Genomic DNA, 20,097 nt, shown 5'->3' with positions numbered 1-20,097 from the left:
ATCAGCCATCAGATTGTCTTGAAATTGTGTTTTTTTTTTTTAATTGTTTGCACTGTGTAAGGTGATGGTGCTTTTGATGGTTTTGCTTACTTCTTTTGTCCGCTGGTTGTTTGATTGAGTTAGGCTTTGAGAAATAAAAAAGGTATTGTTGATACATTTTGCATATCAAGATGTGTTGAAATAATGCCAACCTCTAAAACTGAGAGAAAACTGACCTGAATGTTCCTTTTGGCAATATTCCTTTGCCATACAACTGTGGCAGCAAAGTCTCTCTGCCCACAATCATTACTACTATATCAATTCCATTCAGGAGCTGTGACCCTGCTGAAATCCCTTTTGGCTCTATTTGAAGAGACATGAGTGACGATGGTACTAACCACCTTGCATCCAAAATTAGAAATTGATGGCAGGCCCATTAGCAGATTATTAAGTATACTCACCCCTCTCAAGTCATCCACCTCCTCCTCCACCTCCTCCTCCTCCTCCTCTGTCTGTCCTGCCCTCTCTCCCTGGCTACTCCCGCTGGCTGGCAGATCTCCAGCTCGTTTATCCTGGGTGTAACCAAGCTGTCCCCGCTTGTGGCTGGGGCTGGGCCGGGCCGGGGCTGGCCTGAGAAATGGTTGGCTCCATGCTCCAGTAGGCTCAGGCAGGGGTGCAAACACCTGCTAAGACCCCCATCTGACAGGCATCTGATCAGCTACAGGGAGGGAGACTGATGGGACCATCAAAAAATAAATACACACACACACACACACACACACACTGAGGAAGCCTCCGTTATGTTATTCTCACGTCTGGTTTCCAGCCTGATGCCTAATGAAGAGAAAGTAGGCTGAGACCCAACAGAGTGTGTGCATATGTGACAGAAAGAGGAGGATGAGTCAGTTTACAGGAGGGTGGGATTGCAGCGTAGACATGGCATGAAGCAGGGATGGTTAGATGAAAGTCAGAAAGTTACTCCATTGAAGTGAATCAGTCTCTTTTATCTTGCAGTGTGGTTTATGTGGCAACATCTCTTTCATTATATAAATGTTAGGGTATTTTTTTTCTGGTTTAGTTTGGTAATGGAAAATACTGTAATCACGCTGGTTTGCCTCATGGGCAAAATCAATTGCTTTCTCTATTCAATTCTCCAAGTCATTGATTTACAAAGTATTCCTAAATATAATCACATGCTCCTTGAGATTGGCATAAATCCCTCTCACTGAAGCCAGTGAATCAATTTGAATGCATTAGTCCTCTATTCAGCTCAGTCTCATGTATTTGCTTTTCAACCCAAGAGCCTGTGAATGAGATGATAGAATGTATTCATTATGCAACAGTGTAATTCTTTTTTTTCTCCCCATGTGCTCTGTTTGTCTTTCTAAATATCTGACTGTAATGACACTCCAGTGTGATGAATGGGAAGGTGGTTGACCATCCCTCTCTGAAAGCCATTTCATATGGAAGCCATTCATCACACAGTGATACAAAACACAAGAACAGAGCTTGTTAAATGTTTCATGGTGCTGTAACTGTCTGAGAAGTGACCAACGATCCTTTTAGTAGCTGAAATCATGCCTGTCATTTATAGATCAGAACAGTGGAAGCTGAATTCACCTGAAAATGACCTGAGATGACACCCTGCAAAACTAAACTTATTAAACTATTCCATTCTGTTTTTTTGCTTCTCTTTCAGACTGGCAACTCAAAAGATTTACACACTTATAAAACAGTATACACCCGACACTTCACAGCCACACACACACACACACACACACACACACACACACACCGAGAACACTAAGAAGAGTTGCTGTGGCCAGCCAATGAGGAGGAAGATAAAATGAGACCTTTCCAGTATAACAGTCATAACCTCTCTGTGATACACAGTGGATGGGGGAGCTGATTATGAGTGTGCACATGTCATTATTTGTTTGTTTGTGTGTTTGAGAGGAAGTGGATGTATGTTGTTTGCATATCAGGCACATTTGTGTGTACAGACATCAATGTGTGCACAGGTACATTGTTTAAAAGCGTGAATGGTCTCCTTTTTTTATTTTCTTCTGTATAGCTGCCACTTGTAAATTGTGACAAGTACGTGTCAAGAGTTTGTAAGCTGTAACTTTCTGAGAACTATTGTACTAAAATGCACTCAATAAACGCCTTGGAAAACAAGTCAATCACATTATAGTCTGTGACTCACTGGATGATAATTCTGTTTTCATTAATAGTGAGTCAAGAAAGCAGAGAGGAAGGGTTATTATCCAGTACCACTACTGTCAGTGCTGTGCTTCAGTATGACGTCTAATGCTTGGTTTCATAATGGCTAAGGAAATAAACAGCTTTTTTGTCACCGCCGGTCTGGCTGGCAGCACATGTTAAAAGCCATCAGCCACTAATAAACGAGCCGTCAGTCGAATTACATGCAAACCCCCCGAAAAATGGCCCTCCAGGAAAAGTGACAATATTTTGACAAAGTGGTGGAAATTATCCTCCCATCTAAAATCATATCTGCGTCTCAAACACACAGAGACGAATACGCCAGCAGACACAGTAGGCTCATAAATTCCATTTGCCAGAGAGACTTTTAGGGCACTTCACACATTGGAAACCGTGTTGCACTGTAATGATATGGTTAATGAGGTGAGTCAAAAGATACGGGGATGGATCCAAGTCTCAGCATTCCTCCATAACAGTTTATTGACTCTAATTGATTGATAATATCCAGCTTCATATTAGCAGAAAGACTGCTGTGCAGGGGCCTGTGCCAACCAGAGAGGAAGCCAACAAGATTCATGAAACAGTCGGTTTTCTGTCTTCAAAAGTTTGGGCTATTGCATAAACAGCTCCAGTCATCCCTTTGTCCTTTTTAAGTGGAGTGTATGCAATGATGTCACTGACAAAGTGGTGAGAGCTGCTCTATAAATAAATGCTACTGAAAAACAGACATGTTTGAATTAAAAAGTAACTTGCTGGTGTGAGTGGTGGAAGAAGTGTACAGATAAGATACTGTAAAATTAAGAATACAACAGTGTAATAATACTCCTGTTATAAGTGCTGTATTTTAAATGTTATAAGTGTAAAAGAAAAAAATATCCAAGTGACAAAACTAAAACTGTGACTGTAGTGTTAGAATAACAATTGGATTGGATCATTACTCATATATTCATGTGTGAGAAACATTCTACTACCACAGCCTGTCAAAATGGAGCTCATTTCAACTGCTTCTTCATATAGAAGATGCAGCTTACAGTAAGTAATATATAGCAGTGGACATTTCTAGTGAAAATCCCCAACCTTATGAAGATATGTCTGGATATGATTTCTGTAGAAGCCTGAGTTGTTTCCTAATATGTAGCATCAAGATGGCTTGTGAATCAAAGGAAAAAAACACAAACTGCAAGAGCAGCTTCAATGTTTGCTTTTTTAAGTTCTAAAACACCCTGGGCTTCCATGGGATGGGTGAAACACAAATCTTTCATTACTGCCTCCGAAGCTTATGATTATGGCAATAGAAAGTGGTTTCTTACTCATTGGTTGATATGCGCCAAGAGCCACAACATTAAAAACCAGGTGAGTGAATAACATTCATTATCTAGCTGCAACGGCATATGTCAATGGGCGGGATATATGGGGCAGCAAGTGAACAGTCAGCTGTTGAAGTTGATGTGTTGGAAGCAGGAAAAATGAGCAAGTGAGAGAAGCTGAGTGACTGTGACAAGGGAAAAGACTGTGGCTGCAAGACAGGGTCGGAGCATCTCCCTAACAGCAGATCTTGTGAGGTGTTCCTAGTATGCAGTGTTCAGTCCCTACAAACTCTTTATGTTACGATGCAATATGAAAAGCCTATATTTATCCCACAGAAATTTGCATCGTTACAACAGCAAAGGGATAACATTTAAGAAATATCATCCATTATCTATACCTCACTAGGGTTGCGAGCACTGTTCCCTCTAAGCTGCGTGCGTGCGCAATTGCACGCTGCTGACACGGTCTCCGCGCACAGAAAATCAGCGCTGCGCACACACAAAAAAAATCCAACCTAAATTGAAAATAAAATAAACATGTAACAATTCATTCTGTGCTATTTTTCAGTGTGAGTCAGTGAGTGACGGTGACTGGCTGCTGCAGCCAATGATGCGATTCACATACGTATTTACCATAGACTGTATATAATGGTATTTACGCAGCTAATCAACGTCAGGCGTCCTTATGTGCAGCCATCGTTGTTCTCATAGATATGAATGAGTAGATAGGACACGCCCCTTTGAGCTGAGTGCTACAGCGAGGCTAAGCTAGTGGGGGAAAAGTTTCAGTGCATTCCGTTGATGTAGACGGCGTGAAAACGGAAACAACAAGTATGCCGGCTCACTGTGTTGCATACAGTTACACACTACGTCGTACGATTGAGACAAGGAAACTTGGAATGACTTTTCATAGGTAAGAATAGTTTTTGGCTCTTTTTTCATTATGAAATCTTGTTGAGAGCTTCCAGTCTATGAGAGCTAACTAGTTAGCCACTAGCAAAACACTAAGGCGAGCTAGCAGCTTGACAAGCAAATACCAGACGATTAATAGTAGCTGTAGTATAGTTGTACAAGCAGTAGTAGTAATACTAAAAGTACAAGCAGTAGTAGTATAAAATAGCTGTTAGAGTCATAGAAGTAGTATCAGCATTTGTAATATTACAATTTGTAGTAGCAGTGCCAGTATCAGCAGCGGTAGTTACTACTACTAGCAGTAGTCGCATTACTATTACTACCACCAATACTACCAATAGTAGTTATAAAGCCTAACTCATATATATCAAGATTACCATCTATGTTCTTCCTCCAAACCCATTTTATGATTGGGATTACAGGCAATTCTTTAGGACTGCTCTAAAATAATTGAAATGTTACTAAACAAGGTTATACTTATCAAATTAAACAGCTCTTGTCTCCAGTATATTGGCGAATTCGGTTATTTGTACTTAATTTATTAGCATGATTTCTTTTTAATATGTTGTGTACAGACTTAATTACTTCTCTGTCTACTTTTCTTAATCCATGTAGGTTTCCCAGAGACTATGGGTTGAGGAGGAATTGGAAGTTTGTCGGCTTAGACCTGGTGTCATTCCATCAGTGTTAAACTTCCCGGCTCATCTTGGAAGAGGACGTGCCAGAAAGATCACGACCAAGCAGCCTTGAGATCTTAGGCAGCGTCTCCCTGAGGTGGGTGTCAACGGTGTTCACGGTCAGGTCTGTGGTAATCCTGTCAAAAAACAAAACAGAAAAAAATCTAGATTATAAATAAACATGTAACCAAAGCACTCTGTGTATAACGCCATAGTATAGGATGTAGTTCAGAAAATGTCAAAGTATAGTATGCTTTACTCAAGAATAACATGGTATGGCCTGTAGTTCATAGTATAGCATGTTGGCAAGAAAAAAAAACTAAACATAGATTATGTGGTTCAAAAAATGTCATAGTGCAGTATATTGTCAAAATAGTATGTCATTCAAGAAAACATCAGAGTACAATATGTCATCTAAAAAAAATGACATAGAATAACATTTCATTGCACAAGTAAAAGTATAGTAAGTTTTAAATCTGTTCATATTCTTATATGTTGCTAAAAAACAAAAAAAACTAAAACAAAAAAACGTCACAGTAATATGTCAATTAAAAAAGCCTATAAGTATAGCGTGTCGCCCAACAAACATCATAGTATAGCATGTCGCTCTAAAAACATCACAGTATAGCCTTTAGTCCACAGCTGTCAGTAGGTGAGGAGCAACACAAAAACAGTCCAAATGCTGGTTTCCAGAGGGTTAGACGAGAATTTATTTGAAAGAGGAAGTTTATAACAACACAACATGTGAGGGGGTTAAAAACAAACGGGTGGTAGTAAAATAAAAATAAATAAACAGAACTAAAAGTGAACTTCATGTTGACATTGATGGGCATTCCAACCAGGAACAAAGTAAAAGATAATCAATACGAAAAAAAACTCTTCCTGTTCACCTCTTAAAACCCAAAAACACACCGCAGTAGCACCCTAAACTAAAACTACCAATGGGTTTCCTGTTTTCCTTTCTGAACAATTCAAAGGTCCCTCTCTATCTCCCCACACATCCACCAACCACTGGAACACATCTCCAAAGTTCTGCCGGGCCAGCTCAGCTTCCCCTCAGAAGAAGTTCCACCAGATGAAGGAGCCTTTTGAGGGCAGCTGGCATCGTGATTGGACTGTACTTTGGTCTGTTCCAGTCCGGCTTCAGCTCCAGAGACGGCAGGCGGGACGAGTCAACGGAGGCCGGGTGGACGAAGGCATGCAGCTGAGTACAATCCAGAAAACAACAGAGGAGGAGTGCAGGGCCAGAACAAACAGAGTAGCATCGTATGTCGCTTAGAAAACATCATAGTACAGCCTTTGCTATGAAAAAACGGCATAATATACATCGTATATTGTACAAATAACAAGTCAAAGGAAAGAGACATCAACTGTAGAATTGTAGTAATTGTGGGCTGACTGATTTACTGATTATCAGTATTTAATTTTTTACTGATTTACAGTAATAAATACATTTAAAAATGGTGCTACTTTGGCTCTGAACCTTTATCTACCTATGGTCGCTGTCTTCTGGAGTGATTTGATTGGTTATACGTCACAAATAAAACTCCTTTAACTTCTGTAAACAAAACAAAAATGTATCAACAAAGTTTACTGTTAAGTTTGTGTTCTTCTAAGTTTAACTCCAAGATTTTAAATACTTTCATTTACTGCAAATGAATATCTACTCCAAATATCTCACTAATAATCATTATCAGCCTTAAAAACCCACAAAACACCCCTCTATACTGGACCACACTTAGTACAGTCCGGTTCCCCCTTCTATAAATCTGCTTGGAATCTTCCACTTCCTGTTTGTCAAAGTGGCTTTCTACCTGGACAGGTTTTGTTGGAGCTCATGCAACAAACATTTTGGGTAACTGCACTTTAATATGGATGGATGACACTGAATTAGAGTCTTTTTTCATGAGACTGAGTGAAGATGTGTAGCTGTCATTAAATAGGAAATTATTTCTCAGAATTCACAGAGAAAAGTCTGAAATGTTTGCTAGGTTAGCGTCCCACATGTTCTTTGGCTCAGCTAAAGCTAACTCTCTCCAACTTCTGGATCTCTTGAGTTGCTTGTTGTTAAATTATCTTGCTGTAGGTGCTGAAGCTCAGAAAGTCTGAGATGTTTGTTCAAAATAAGCTCATTCTCAAGTCTCATCTGAACTGTCCTCTTTTGTTTGAACTTTCCCTAAACTTAGGAGTTAATGACAGAGCAGCACATCCAGACTCAGTCTCATTTATGTAGAGATTAAACTTCAGTGTCATTCATTGATGTTAAAGTGCAGTTTTTCAAATGTTTGTTGCACATGCTCCCGACCAAACCAGTTCAGGTGGAAGACGATGTGAAGAGAAAGCTCCAGAGGATGAATATCACACATTTACATTGGAAATAAATGTCCTTTAATTAGACATTGTCATGCAAAAGTTGGATTTCCCTTTAATGATGTTCAAATCTTTGTTGAGTGTTTTGTTGATGCTGGTTTCTAAATGTTTTTTGACACTCAGCACCAAAGATTAAAATCTTCTACGGCTCACAAGCTGCAACAATTCACACATTATCAACTATCTTTCTGACTAAACTAAGATAAAAAGTGAAAAACTGCCTGATTACTGCATCATGAATGTAAATCTTTTTGGTTTTTATGACAGTAAACTGAATATATTTTGGCTTGACATTTTATAAACCAAAACAAGAAATGAATTACTGGAGAAAACAACAGATTAATGGACAAAGAAAATGTGTTTTCTAACATATATGGCTGAATTACTCCAACATTACAAGATACATACAATTTTAATTCAATTTTATTTATATAACGACAATTACAGGTCAAACTGTCTCAAGACTTTGTTTTTATATTTTTTTGTCATATTTAAAATATGACAAAAGTAAGAAATTTAAACCTCTTGACTAATCCAATTTATTATTTAGTTTTTAAGACACTAATTGACCAAACTTTCTCCACTAAAACTAATAAACATGAGGTCAAATAGAAGGAACAGTTTTAAATACTGCAGTCCCATGATTACAAGAATAAAGTTTGTCAACAAAAACAAAATCTGCTGGTGGATTCCATTAAAATCCTAATAAATGATAAAAAAGTGTGATACTAAAGGTTTGTGGTGCTAAAAATGTCAAAGTAAAGATATCAAGTTGAACATCTGGATGGAGGCTGATAAAAGTTGACCTCCCTTCATTTCTCTGGAGCCGACTCCATGGATTTTATGGATGGTGGTTAAAGACCTGCTCTTCTAGTGGTCTTCCTTCTAGTCGCTGTAAAAAGTCAGTCCATCCTGACCGACTTCAACACCTCTTCATGACAACTTGTTCTGCCTCGGACGTCGTGGAAACTCAAGAAACTTGGGAAAACCCGTCGAGACTCGAGGAACTCATCGAGACTCGAAGAACTCGTCGGGCGGGGGAAGGTGTGGTGGGCGGTGGAGGGAGGTGGGGGAGTAGAGGGGGGAGGCCGCCACCCACCTCCCCGCCTACTCTCCGCCCTGACTCCACCCAGACTCCGCCTTGGCTCCGCCCATGTGGTCACTTCACGAACTACGATGTCAAAGGGACGACGAATTTATTTCTTTGTATCTGATCTGTAGCTCAGTGAGTTAAGGATTTGCCTATGGAGCTGCAGGTCGCTGGTTCAAGACCAGACCCTTCTTAAGTTTTCTCAAAATTCTGACAAAGACAAAGAAAGAAAAAGGCCGGTGGTGGGTCTCGAACCTGCGACCTTCCAGTTGGTAGTCTGTCTTCTTATCCCCTGAGCTATTCGCTCAGATACTAATTCTTCTTTTTTTTGCACATTTATCATCTATTTTTTGTCGTTTTCGAGTTTTTTTTTAACGCGAGTCTCGACTCGACCGTTTTTCTCAGGAGGTTGGACTTCAGCCTTTGTGCTGGAGGGTTGAACCCTCAGTTCCAAGACTTTCCAAAGCCTCCACACCTCCCGAGTCCTCAGGACCTGAGCTTTCACACAGTCTGAGGGCTGAAATTTTATAAGTCCCACAGTAGTTCTCTGTTAGTTTGAACCTTCAGACAGTCTGAGGACTGAAATCCCACAGCAGATCTCTGTTAGATTTAACTTTCAGACAGTCCAAGGACTGATATCTTCTAAGTTCCTGAGTAGTTCTCTGTTCGTTTGAACCTTCAGACAGTCTGAGGACTGAAATCTTAAAAGATTCTCAGTACTTCTCTGTTAGTTTGAACCTTTAGACAGTCTGAGGACTGAAATTTTAAAAGTTTCTCAGTACTTCTCTGTTAGTTTGAACTTTCTGGTTAACAGAAGCCTTAAAACTTGTGACCATGAGTCTTGATTTCACATTTAGACCATCCATCCGAGTTCTTCTCAGACCTTCATCTGTGGGTTATTTAGAAATCCTGAACAAACTTTGATTCTCTTCACTGAACAGTAAAGTTTGTGGAGATCAGAAGGTAACATTAGTTTGATCGATGCCTTCAACTACTAGTAGACTTTTTCTGGAAAACAGTTTTCTGAAATGAGTTCTTAGTAAATCTGTCCACAATCAAACCAAGAACATAGAAAGAGGAAATGTTTGAAGAAACAACTTGATGTTTTCATTTCAGACTAGAAAACGCTGTAAGACCTTTATCTGTTTTTGCTCTTTTTGATCGTTTTATTGTCTTTTCTGTTTAATTTGATCTTTTAAAGTCTAACTGGTGTCTTTTCAAATGTTTTGTCTTTAGTTTGATTCTTCTTAAATGTTTAGTTTTGCTCTTTTCTCACCTTTTATTCTTTTCTAATGTCTGATCTGATTTCGAAATGTTTTGTCTTTTTAATGTTTAATTGTTGTTTTTTCAAATGTTTTATCGGCTTGTTTGAAAAATTTTCTTTCCCAATGTTTAATTTTTTGATTAAATCTTTGTTCAGGTTTTTCTTTTTAAATGTTTTACCACCTTTTAATGTTTAATTTTCTTTTTTAATGCTTCATTGTATTTTCTGTTTAATTCCTATTTAAAGTTTTATTGTCTTTAAGATTTAATTTTCTAATTCAACATTTAATTTTTTAATTAAATGTTGACTTTTAAAGGTTTAATAATCTAATTAAATGTTTTATATTTTTCAAAATGTGTAATATTCTTGTTTAATTGTATTTTTTAAATGTTTAATTATCTAAAATATTTCATCTTTAATGTTTAATATTTTTGTTTAATTTCATAATTACATGCTTTGCATCTTCTGTTTAATTATCTAATTAAACATTTTGTCTAATATAATTGAATTGTATTTAATGTTTAATTTTCTTTTTAAAAGTTTTATTAAATGTTTTTTTCCTTTGATTTAATTGCTTTTTTGCTGTAGTTTATTTCTTTAATCTTTTTTTTCCTGTCAAGATTTTAACCCCAACCTTAAAAATGACACAAACCCTTAAATCACAATGAAAATACTTCTGTAGTCACAATCATGAGTTGGTCAATTATTCAGTTTATCAATTCAACTTTATTTGTTTAGCACCTTTCACACAGATTACAAAACTAAACAAGCAAAGAGAAAAAACTATGCTAAAATCCAAAAAAATAAAAAAAGGATTTAACATGGTAATAAAATATGTTGTGTCCAGGGGATGGATGGAGTTTATTGAAATCTTCTTGGGCTCACATGGGAAATCATTTAAAATATAAACTTGATATTCAGTCTAAGGAAACTGCAGAGCGACAGAAGAACCAACAATATCTCCTATTTTCTCCTTTAATGAGTCGACTCTTCTTGTGCTTTCAGACCAAAGAACTACAGACTCTTTACAACCTGCTCAAACTCTTGGTACAGGACCTCACCACACGGGTCAAGAAAGTTTCCGTCTCATTTCTACTCTGAAGCTCACCTTCTCCTGCTCAAACTGCTGACAAATGTTTCTGCTGCTCTAAAGTCTGGTCTCCAGAACTTCCTAAAAACTCTCAAAGTCTCTTCTGCTGCAGGTTGCTTTGTAGAACTGTTGCAGAAAACCTCACTAAACCACATGGAGGGGCCTCAAGATAGTCGTCCAAATGAAACCATACAAAAACCAAACTAGTACAACCCAAATGCTAAAGTCTCCTGCAGCCTACCAGAGAACCTCTGAGAACAGAGAATCAGGACAGGAACTCTTACCTTCTGGACAACCAACGTTGGTTCACAAACAAGAATACAGAATGTGTCTGACCAAAAACCTCTGAAGACTCACTACAGCCAAGATAAAGACACAACTCAGCTGTACCAAATCCACTAATCACTGCACACATTAGTACCATGTGCTAACTGTGGCTCAAGAACCACATTTACCAAGACAACTATCCAGTACAAAGCCCTAAAACACACCAAGAAACACATTAAAGTCTATTTTACTGCTGGAAGCTGCAAGCCAACGCCTAAAGAACAAACTACAGCAACAGAACCAAACCCGGTTCACTGGTGAGAAGCAGAGGAAATGTTTGACTGCAGCTACATAAAGCAGGAAGACACTGACCTGCTCAGGTGTTCCTGATAACACCAAGCAGCCACCTGGACAGCCAATAGGAACACAGCTTCCTGGAAGTCCAGAGGGCTGGGTTAGTGAAGGAAATTTAGTTTAAAGTTGAAGCAGAAAGTTAACAAAGAAAGTTGAAAACCACCTTCTGATACTTGAAATCTCTGAGTTTTCACACAAAGAACACCTGAACATGTCAAACTGGTTCCATAGTAGAACCATCATTGTAAAAACGTCATAGTATGGTGTGTTGCTCAAAAAACATTAGGACCCGGCTGTCAGGGGACAAACATGTAAGAAACATGAGAACAGAGAGAACCCAACCAGTAGGTCACAGTTTATCATCCCCCAGTCATCTCCTGAAGTCCATATGGTGAGAGACATCAGTATCTGGTTGTTAATTTACCAGAGGATGCTTATAATCATGCTGATGTGGTCTGTACTCTACAGTATTTTAGTGACTCAATAAATACCTAAGTTGTTTTTTTAAAAATGCTTTTTAGTTTTTAATAAACATTTAACAGCCTATATGTAATCAATAAATGGCCTTTGCCTATCTTAAGAAAAATTCACTCAGAACTCTGATATGTTAACAGTACTAAATAAATCAATAAATACATGCATACACACAAAAATAAGTTAATACATTAACTGTGTTAAGATAAGATTTAGATTTTTTAAAAAGTTGTTTATGTTTTTGCAGAATCCAGTCTTGCTCACTGGTTGGTCATTACATTTTATTAGTTTGATTTCACTGTTTAAAATGATGCCACCTCTTTTCAGACAGAACCTGTGATAATAAAACAATACAAAATTTTTAGTTCCGTGTTAATAAAGCACTTAAAGCTTTAAGTATGGCTAAATGTTTTTTTCAAAATTAAATATATCACTCCTTAGGTGGTAGTGGCCCCAAGTTCAGTAAAGTTGGAAAGATATTCACAGATTCGGACTTCCAGCATCAATAACTCATTAGATATAGGTTGTCAAAACATAAACGGTGCCTCTTTCCCATTGTTGCAAGGCAGACAATGTGCTACAAGCCCAGTTTTATCAAAAGTAGCTGTCTTTCAAGCTACAGGAATAACATTGGTGTCTATGGAGTGAACAGGGTCCGTCTGCAATTTGCAAAACCGCTGCAACAGTAAAGAGAGACAAATATTCAGTAACTTCACTCTTATACATTGTGGTGTCACTAAAATCACTGCAGCCTTCAACTGGCTCCTGTTGACAAAGTGTTTTAACAGAAATGTAAATGCTGTAATTGATTCTTTTAATGAACCATGTAACTTGAATGGATGTGATGCTGGTGTGACCACAGTGCACACGTCTGATGTTGCTCACAGTGGTCCAAGGAACGCTCAGGGAGTTTGTGTGTTTGCTCACACTCATGAAAAATTAGAGGGAACATTGCCGGGACGCAAACCGGGGGATCTTCTAGCTGCAAAGCAAAAGTGCTAACCACCAAGCCACTATGCAGCCCCTAAGAAATATCAGTAGAAAAAATAAAATATGCTCAAGTACTAGTTCAGATTGTCCAAATTCGTAGCACAGAGTAGAAATACTGATAGAAAAGCATTAATATTGCACAGATTTACCAGTAAGTAGAAACATGCCATGACATATTAGCTTCCTCATTTCCCCATTAAGCTGACAATTCAGTTCTTGGCTTCAGCTATGATTCCCACATTTATCATAGCTGTGCATGCACACAGTTTTTGTATGCAACTAGAGCTTACAGTTAAAACTACAGGTGCATTCACGTTTTATCTCAGCATAAAGGGGCTCTAATAATCTAAAAGAAGGGCGCTAACTTGTGCCCAACCTGCCTGAGTGCTCTGAATGTTTGTTCCTCATGCTGTTCGACTACGTTATAATGTTACCGTGTTTCCAGATCTCATCTCAGTAATTATACTGGTGCGTTTGTATATTTCTTAACCTTTAGAATCGATGGCCTTCCAGACCCAGGTTTGAAGTATTGAAATGGAATGGAACAGTAACCTTCACAAATACAAACGCACGATTCACCGGAGATATCTAATTGCTCAGGAGACAACTCAAGGTCATGTGGACGGCTTAATTACGCTTGTAGTGCTCCACTAATAGTTAAAGAGATGTAATGACCATTGATATGGTGACATTCTTTATGGCATCCTTCCCCTACGCCTTTAGCTTAAATGAGCCTGTTTGTCACTTTAATCAGAGCAATTAGAGAGATAGAGGAAGATACTGCACCCCTGACAAGGAGCACTACATTACATTAAGCGTGAAAGCCGCCTTGCGCGTGTATGTGTGGAAGAGAAATGAGATGGGATAGACAGATTGAGGCTGACAAAAAGCCAAGGAGATGAAGACGGAGATGAGTACAGAGAGCGTTCTCTTTAAAGTATACTTCATCTATAACAGGGTGTTTATCACTGGCGAGGGAGTCGGGTCACTTTATTTCACATTAAAGTCACAGGAAGTTTGAAAAGTGACTTCTCAGCAGCAAATCTTTGCCTTAATCAATATTCCCTGAGCAATCACCTGCGAGAAAGGGATTGGTGCGCAGCAGGGAACTCCTGCAGAGAGAATGGGGAGAGAGTTTGGGGGGGGAGAGAAGCAATCCATCCAGTGGTGCAGATCTGACTGTGAGAGCAGAAAGCTTGGTGTGAATACTGAGTGAAGGACAGCGGAGGAACAAAGTGAACCATGGGACAGAGATGATGGCACGGAGATAGAGAAAGTCCTCACAGACAGAGAAGAAGTGAAAGTAAGCATTTCTCAAAGCCTTGTCCTGGCTCTAAATATCTGTATTTACCTGTGTATGTGTGTGCCTGTGCAATTTTTTAAATAAATGTTTATTTGCAAAACACAGCAAGCATAACATGACTTGAGTTGTGTCTATCCTCGGTGGATGGTTGTTCGTCTAGCGAGATTGTCCAAGGCCTAAATTTAATCTCAGCGCTTGCTGACTGCAGGGCCTCCATAAGCTGTCTGCATATTTACAGTGATCTTGGGAGCCTAGGAAAAGTCCAAAGCACAAACTGCTTTTGTAGAGGCCTGTGTTGTTTTCTGGTGCACCTTATTTTACAAATAACAAAATATAGTTTAAAGATGGATGAGGAAGGGAAAAATATGAGCCAGCAGAGCAACTTCAATGCTTGTTTGTATGAATTCTAAAAGTAACTCCACTGCTTGGATAAAACACATAAAACACAGCATGTTCTCTTCTTTGGTGCTTTTTATTATAGTCATCGTGAGAACTTTCTTACAAAGGGGTCCTAAATCTCCCATTGGTTGTTCATTTGGTTCAAGATGTCATAACTCTGGCCATTCCCACACTTCCCTCATCATATACAGTACGTTTGTCAATGTATGCAAGGACAGGAGCAAAAACTGGAAAACTACACAAGAAAGAACCAGAATAACATGAAATAAATAGACTGGAAATGTGTGATAATGTTGACATATCTCCATGATAGCATCTGATCCACACAACTTTCCTTCTATTGCACACACATATTCCTAATAGGATGCTATTCACATAAAGGGAGTGGAAAAATACAGGAGAGACTGAGTCTCCAGGGCGTTCACAAGCAGAATTCAAGAAGCTCTGGAAGTGGAACTATCTGTTTATGTGAATTTCATAGCTGATGTGTCTACCACCCAGTTTTTGAGGGAAAAACAAAAAAGATTCACTCGAATGAGAAAAATCTGTCAATGTGCACCCTCTGTCTGTCTCTATGAAGAGTGGTAGTCACATCTCAAGCACTCTGATGCAGCCATGTGTGGTGTGGCTGAATAGTTATTGATATTTCAGCTTATTTTCCCTGCATCAAAAGCCACAGCTTTGGTAACTGCAGGACAATGTAATCCTGCTGAACATGCTCCACTGCAACAGACTAGAATTTGCATTTCACTTGTTCAATAATTAACTTATTGGCGGAACTGAGCGAATTCAGTAAATGTGGAAATACTGCTTTTGCTTGATCAAGATGTCAGTTTTGGGATTCAAAGTATATCTCTCTTAATGGTAGAAGACATTTCTCCTTTTTGTGTAAAGGAAGAGAAATCCAGCACCTGGGTCAAATGAGATTTTATGTCTCAGAGGAGTTCATCAAATTTAATTATGATACATATAATTACCAAAAGCAATCTTCTGTGTGGTAGGAATAATCATTTCAGAAAGACGTTGGCACCTGCAGGGGTAAAGCATAATTTAGAGACAGTCTAGAGTGACAGGAGGAGGAGAGTGGGGGAGAAAAAGACAGAAACAGGTGATTGCTGTGTACTCCGCTGAGAAAACGACAGCAGCTGGCTCGAGATGGTCCCCTCTTTTTACCGTAAGAGCTTAGAAAATGACTGAAACTGTAAACCCCACTTAACCAGTCTTAGTCTCACTTTACTGTTTAGCATCTCATAGGAAGAGACAGATTTATAACCACAATAAGAAAGGAAAAAAATTAGAAGTTGTACAGCAGGCATGGAGGTAACAATGGGAGCTGGAGGAAAAGGTGAGCTACATGGGATCACAGTCGTAATTGGCTCATTCGGAGGGTGAGAGGAGGCAGGGGTTATGAGGACGGATGTTACACCCCTATCCACACACACACATATGCACAACCTCACCGTTTCCCCACCCGTCGCAGAAACCCCCCGCAGAGTCTAATCCTACAAAGAGCCCTTCTGAGCTCCACCCGTCTTCGATTGCTGCAAAAATCAATGAAATATTTTCCCACCAAAATGAGGAGGAGCAATGGATGAGATCTGCACGTCAAGGTCTTCCTAATTAGAGAGTTCAGACAAAAAGGGCTCCTTTGCTTCATGGCTTTCAGGAGAGAGAAAGAGAGAGACAGAGAGTGAGAGAGGCAGGAGGACAAGAATGAATGGACTGTGAGTGATGAAGGTCATACACTCCCCACTCGTTGCTCTCATCTCTCTAATATCAACTTCATAACTCATAACCTTGGCTGCCAAAGCACATCTGATCTGCTGACATCTCTCCATGTTTCTAGCCATAGCTGTGCACGCAGCACGCCATGCCTGAAGCTACAAGCTTTCCCTCTCTTTGTCTCCTTCCCTGATGTGTAAAGAGACATGTCACAGTGTTTTATCACATCTAACCCTCAAAATGGAAGTGGAAACCCCGCTAGATTGTTGTATTATTGAAAGGCCCTCTGATATCAAGATGGGTAAGTCCAGAAGTTAAACTGTGTTGTTCTTGTATAGAAACTCTGCAATGCCCTTTACCTGACGGTCATCACAGAGGGAAGCAAGAAAGCAGCTAACAAGAGACAATGCTGACCTCTCTCAAATGAAGATAAAGTGTTGGGATGAAGACATACATTTACTACAGGTTTCTCTTCTTCTTTGCAATATGTAGCTGTATTACCATGGCTGCAGATGACTAATTAAAACTTTCCCTGGCTGTATTATGAAATGATTTTCCTCCACAGTCTCGGCAACCACTAAAGCCTATTTTCTATGGCCGAGCCCTACAGAGTAGTGATTCATGTGAATCAGAATTATGCAGAGCAGTCAAACATTGGATAATGGCTGTGATTACTGCTCTTAACCAACACCTGCCATCTTAACAGATGCTCACTGCATTGAGAGCTACATTCCATAGATGCACTTCAGCTGGTATAATGGTATTCATGCTTGGTGAAGAGGGATACACGCTGCACAGTCATACTTTACGTGACACCGCTAACTGGCTGTTGCAGAGCTCCATGGGCAATATATACACATTCGACTTTGTGATGGGCATACAGACTAAAGGATTTGTCACATGTACTTCATTTTAGACAGTTGTGATTTGAAAAAAAACAACAAAAAACAGTCAAAGAGTTTAAAACTTTCATATTAGAGATCTTGCTCCAAGTATTGTGGCTACCTCTAGTACTTAGTTCCTATTTCTCATACTCTTATGTCAGAGAAAGATTAGAAACAGTATGATAAAGTGAATGTAGTGGTGGTAACAGCTTTACAGAAACTGGCACTTGGTGAATTTATGGTTAAAGAACTGATCGTGAACAAGTGGTGCCCTCCAGGGTTGAAAAAGGAAGCCAACACTGAAGTGCAATTCCTCAAATGACCACATGAGGATTGCTAAAAAAAAATGAGTCAATCCAGATTGATCCTTATGTTAAAATGCCCAAATTTACAGCTAGAATAAACATATTTACGGTCAAATTTTGGCACTGATTTCACTATTTGAGACAACTGTACAAGGGGTGAATATAAATAACGTGTTTAAATTGTACTAAAGCTCATAATTATGCATAATTGATGGTGTAGTTGCTCTGAGTTAAGATGGTGACAGCGGGAGCCAACACATCCCTCTTTGAGAAACCTATACGTAACATCATGGAGAGTTCAACAATCTGTATATACAGGCTCTGACCATTTACTGCTATGCCACTGGAAATGTCTGACAGGGACTCTGAATGGCTGTTACTCTCCATCTCTATTTCACTCCCATTTCTTTACTTTCAACTATCAAATAATAAATAAGAAAATGCTAATATTTGGAGAAAAAAACAGACAAACAAGGAAGCAGCAGGGTTTTTTCCACAATGTTTTGCAATGGGACATCAAAGCACAAAGCAAAGCTCAAGGCCGATCCAACTTAACACGGAAACAGTGTAAAAATACTGTAGAACACAACAACGCTGTAACAACACAGACACTTTACACAGAGGTGACCCCTTTAAAACAACCAGACTTCCTAGAAAAAATGTCATAATTCTTACATAAGTAATTATCACAGTATGGCAGGAGAGAGACTAAAGGTGTATGCTGAATAACACCTGTTATTTTACCCACTTAACAAATGCCAGTAGAATCTAACGATTGCTGTAATCACCATGTAGAGTTAGCATGGAAAAAAATGATTCATGACGAACCTGAGAAGCTGTCACTGACCTGTGAGGGTCAGTGCTGTATACAATGCTGCGTTCATGTGTGTACATATACGTGTGCGATTTCGAGTGCCTCCGTGTGTGTTTGTTAGCTCTTATGGGTGTGCATGCTGGTGTGTGTATGTGTGCCCAGATGGCAGCTCCTCTGATGGAAGCATGTGTGTGGGTGAGCTGTAACTCAAGAGGCTGGATGGAGGACAGACTAAGTGGCTCTCAGGGGAGAGTCGATCGGTTGTTAAAGACAGTGGAGAGGGACACAACAGCTTCAGCGCACAGTAACAGCCAAAACAGACACACAGTCTTGGTTCGTGTAATTGCTATAGACATGCATCCATCTGAATGTTCTCTGTCAGTTGGTCTCTCACTTGGAAACCTTTCACCTTTCCTCTAGTCGCTTATGCCAAAGAAAAGTGGAAGGATTAGTGGTGACCAAAAAGCAGAATTAATGGGTTAAATCGACTGCCATGGAGTCTGTGCTCATGTCTTGGCAAGAAATTTATCGACCAGAAAATTTTCAGTTGGTAGAACGCTTGCCTTCCTGGCATGATATTCTGATAGGCATACTGTAGCAATTAACTCAACAAAACCTCATGCTTTTTCATAGCAATCTATTATACGTTTTGTGCATTATTAAAGGTTTTCAAACTCTTCAGTTGTGTGCACTCAAAGCTTCCGGCATTGAGAGTGAAGCTTTAATTGTTCCAAATAAGATGCTTGCGGTAGCTCAAAAAGCCTGAAAGAACAAGGGCTGAGAGCAGGTAGGAGGAGTGGTGCCTTCAATGCACTTCAGAAGTGCATGTGCAGAACAAGATCTCTTCGTACTCGATCAAGCGCCCCTTTCCCTTGACACGGTGCCTCCCTATTCCCACTTCACCCACATGTGACGCATTATCCGACGCGATGAAAGGAGAAGAGGAATACCAAATGATAACGAAGTCCCTCTGGACGTCTCCATCCCATTCCCAACCTTGCCTCCCTTTCTACTGTCCCCTCCACTTACCGTCTCCACCAGCAGTGCCGCTCTCACAAGGCTGGGAAATGCAGCTGCTGTCAGCTGCTGAGGGCCTCCAGGCTGATCTCTCACTTTCTGGAATGCACAGTGCCATAATGAGCTCGTCCCCCTCCTCCACCCACCACGTTCCTCCTCCATCTTGTTTCTAAGAGCTTCACTCTTCTCCTCCAGCGCAGCATCGGTGAGCAGCACACACATGCCGATAAATGATAAAAGAAAGACGGTAATGAGAAGTATTATCCTTTGTTTCACCCAAATGAAGTGCAGCTCTGAAATGAATATGTTTGATATATTAATTTGTCTTTTTTTTCAATAAAGGAGCCTAAATAATTTGTACTTATCAAATGAATTGATTAAACTGGGGGAAAAAAAGTGCAGGAAAATCGTATGAATTATATGAAGAGTTTTTTAGTGATAAAATCTGTCATTATTACTTACCATTTTCTGTTCACAGGCATTACATCTGTGGTTTGACTAAATGGTGGTAACTCTCACTAAATGACGGAATCCTCGGGGAGATCTGTGTATCAGAGGTTGAATGCAGCTGTGCTTAGCCTCTGTGCTTATGTTGACTCGTGACCTCTGAACCAGAGTCATTACTTACACCTGTCAGTCAGCGACGGCTTGGCCTC

At 39.5% G+C, this 20,097-nt stretch overlaps 1 protein-coding gene and 1 long non-coding RNA gene across 3 annotated transcripts in view; both read left to right on the top strand.

Moving 5' to 3' along the window:
- The window catches only part of LOC111577313 (ephrin type-B receptor 1-B), a 162,829-nt gene extending 160,667 nt beyond the window's left edge, over nt 1–2,162 (top strand). For both annotated transcript variants that reach the window (XM_055014569.1, XM_055014568.1), the window contains exon 17: nt 1,679–2,162. The gene's annotated coding sequence lies outside the window, so the exon portion shown is untranslated. The remainder of the gene's footprint in view (nt 1–1,678) is intronic.
- A 1,824-nt stretch (nt 2,163–3,986) lies between these two features.
- LOC129349877 (uncharacterized) lies at nt 3,987–6,964 on the top strand. Its single transcript, XR_008603057.1, has 3 exons — nt 3,987–4,422; nt 5,037–5,195; nt 6,076–6,964. It is a non-coding gene; the product is annotated as an uncharacterized LOC129349877 (long non-coding RNA).
- The last annotated feature ends 13,133 nt before the right edge of the window (nt 6,965–20,097 follow it).

The sequence above is a fragment of the Amphiprion ocellaris genome, chromosome 10, assembly GCF_022539595.1.
Source record: "Amphiprion ocellaris isolate individual 3 ecotype Okinawa chromosome 10, ASM2253959v1, whole genome shotgun sequence".
NCBI lineage: Eukaryota > Metazoa > Chordata > Actinopteri > Pomacentridae > Amphiprion > Amphiprion ocellaris.
The sequence above is the reverse complement of the archived record's forward strand: the minus strand, read 5'-3'. Positions and strand labels throughout refer to the sequence as shown.